Source organism: Oryx dammah, unplaced genomic scaffold, assembly GCF_014754425.2.
Source record: "Oryx dammah isolate SB20612 unplaced genomic scaffold, SCBI_Odam_1.1 HiC_scaffold_19, whole genome shotgun sequence".
Taxonomy (NCBI): domain Eukaryota; kingdom Metazoa; phylum Chordata; class Mammalia; order Artiodactyla; family Bovidae; genus Oryx; species Oryx dammah.
The window spans coordinates 9656052-9659443 of NW_024070203.1; the positions used below are offsets into that span (position 1 = coordinate 9656052).

Sequence of the window (3392 nt, forward strand, 5' to 3'; positions counted from 1 at the left end):
CTTTCTCCTTCATTTCTTTTTCATTTACTTCTTCTCTGATCTTTATGATTTCTTTCCTTCTACAAACTTTTGTTCTTCTTTTTCTAGTTGCTTTAAGTGTAAGGTTAGGTTGTTTATTTGATGTCTCTCTTGTTTCTTGAGGTACATTTCTATTGCTAGAAAATTCCTTGTTAGCACTGCTTTTATGACATCCCGTAGTTTTTTGTTGTTTGTTTCGTCTTCGTCTTCTTTTTTTTTTTTTAAGGTAACCTTGTGATTTAATCCAATTGCACAGATATTTGAAATTATAGCTCCTCTAGATATCTAAAGAAGATTATGCATGACTCCATATTTCAATTCTGCACTGTTACATTTGAACTGATATAGTGAATTTCACATAATGATGGATCAATTTAGAATCTCCTTGCAACATCTCAAATTATATAAAATGGAACCAAGTTTTAAAACTCTGTGGAACTTTTTCATGCTAATTATATATATATTTACTGGCAACTTTGGATTATAATACATCAGGTGGCTATACTATAAAATGTTGGTCACTGAATATCATGGACTTTAAACTAGCTTTGGCTCCTAAAAACATAGCATCACTTAGATGGACAACCAGAAAGTCCCTTCACTTCTAGAGCCTAAAATGTGTTTCTTAAAAAAAAAAAAAAAAAAAAAAAGTAAGGTTTGTGTAACCAACTGCCATCTGTGGGACAAGAACTATGATAATAGTGGGTTCAGCTATTACAGTTATGCTTATATTTTATTTTCAAAAGCACTTCATATGAAAATATAAGTATGACTTTCAGTAGGAAATTTACAGCTGGACTTGGTATCAACCTCAGATTTTAGTTTTGCAAGGAAAAACAGGCTTTCAGGTTAAAAAAACAATTTGTAACCAAGACTAATACCAAGGATTCTCACAAAATATATTACAAATGACAGCATGAAAAAAGAATCTTGCACAGTAACTCACTCCAGCTCTACACTGCACCCTTAAAATGGAAGGGCATTTGGTATCTTGAGTAGTCTCAAATTTCCAAATAAAGAAAATTACAAAGAGCTATGTATTCATATACAGCAATCACAAAAGGAATTTAAAACCTAAAGCAAAGGTAAACTAACTTCCTTGAAACTTCTTAGATTCTACACAAACTGTACAATCTTTTGTCGAGTGTGAAGACTAGTAGAACTTTAAAACCTTTAATCTAGCTTAGGGATGCAGCTTTAATTTTTCTGTCTGGCTTGGTGTTCACAACAGCTTTTAAAAACTGTTTAACTACAGCTGCATACCATATCCTAGCTATGTTGAAAAAATATTCCAGTTTTTGCCAATTTTTGTTTCCATAATGTTAAACATCAACTTTAACTGGTCAGGAGTTAGAGGTTTATTATCAGTCTATGCAAGACTAAAATTCAAAGCAAATTCAGTTTTACTTGAGGAAACATTGTAAAGTAACAATTATTTATATTACATGCCTCATATGATCCAATGGAAACCTTAGAGAATTATACCTTTTGTGTCACTGTTCCAACAAACAAATGTGAACAGCTAAAACATTTTGAAAATACATTAAGCTTATGAAGTCTCAAAAAAAATTTGTTTTTCAGTACATACTTCTGTCAGATGAATTTATTCCCTGTACACCACTCCTCTTACAAACTGGTCTTCTATTACCTTTCATTTGCTTAGTGAGACCTAGAGAAAGATCGGGAGGGCTTGTGATTTCTCTCCCAGGACAGTGATCTCTCTCTTCTATCTCTAGAAAGGGACCTGCTCCAGCTCTGGGAAGAGCTTCTCCAACTTGGAGATCTGCGTCAATGTGGGGGACTCTTCCTCCAATAATCATCTCGAGAGCAATGACCCCAAGAAGGAGATTGGCCACAATTTTGACTTCTCTTTTCACCATTTGACAATCCCACTCTTACTTGGCAGTCACCTAGGATTCTGCCATCTAGCTCTCGGACAGCATCAGCTGCATCTCGGGGATCTTCAAATTCAACAAAAGCAAACCCGGAGGGTTTCTAGCAAAGCACACACTTCAGAGTGGTCCATAATAGTCAAAATCTCATTTAATTCTGTCTTGTTACCATTGTTTCCAAGATTATCTACATAAACTTTACAGTCCAAAGGACAGGAATCATGATGCATTTTGAAATCTTGAGTTAGAAATGTGGAGGTTCAAATCCATAGAACCTAGGTTAGGTCCTCCTGGTCCTCTCCCTCCTGAAACTCCAAGATGCTCTCGCATACCTGGAATCCACAAAATGGCGGATCCCATAAGTTTTGAGTTGTCATCCCTTCATTGTCATTTGTTCCTAGGCATATTTTAATCTTCTTAATGATCTGTTGACTATTCATAATCATGTTGTTTAGTCTCCATGTGCTTGTGTGTTTTTTTAAAATAATTTTTGATTCCTATAGTTGATATCTAATCTTGCAGTGGTATGTTCAGAAAATATTTATACAATATTATAAAGTAATTAGCCTCCAATTAAATAAATAAATTTAAATTAAAAAATGATTTCAATTAAAAAAAATTACTGAGGCTTGAATTGTCAGCCCAAGATGTAATCTATCCTAGAGAATGTTTCATGTGCAGTTGAGAAACTATAATCAAGAATCTTCCTCAAAGGAAAGCCAAGGGCCAAATGACTTCACAGGCAAATTCTACCAAAACTTCAGAAATGAGCTAACATTTATCATATTCAAACTCTTCTAGAAAATTGCTAAGGAAAGAAGGAAAATTTCCAAACTCATCTATGAGGCCACCATCACCCTACTAAAACTAGACAAAGATGCCACAAAAATAAAGAAAATTATAGGCCAATATCACTGATGAATTTAGATGCAAAAATCCTCAACAAAATTTTAGCAAACTGAATCCAACAATACATTAAAAATATCATGCATCCAGATAAAATGGTATTTATCCCAGGGATGCAAAGATTCTTCACTATACACAAATCAATCAGTGTGATACACCATACTGACTAATTGAAAGATAAAAATCATATAATCATTTCAATGAATGCAGATAATGCCTTTGACAAAATTCAATACACAATTATGACAAAAACTCTCCAGAAAGTAGTCATAAAAGGAACATAACTCTACAGAATAGAGACCATACATGACAAATTCACAACAAATATTATCATCAATGGTGAAAAACTGAAAGTGTTACCTCTACAATTAAGAATAATACAAGGGTGTCCACTTGTGCCACTATAGTTCAACATAGTTTTGAATGTCCTAGCCAAAGCAGTCAGAGAAGAAAAAGAAATAAAAGGAAGCTTAATTGGAAAAAATGAAGAAGTAGAACTCTCACTGTTGAGAGATGACATGATTCTCTACATAGAAAACCATAAAGATATCATTAAAAAAAATTAGTAGAACTAAT

At 33.5% G+C, this 3392-nt stretch overlaps 1 pseudogene; it reads right to left on the reverse strand.

The window, feature by feature from the left end:
• Nucleotides 1-1677: 1677 nt before the first annotated feature.
• LOC120879116 lies at nucleotides 1678-2140 on the reverse strand (annotated as a pseudogene).
• Between the last annotated feature and the right edge of the window lie 1252 nt (nucleotides 2141-3392).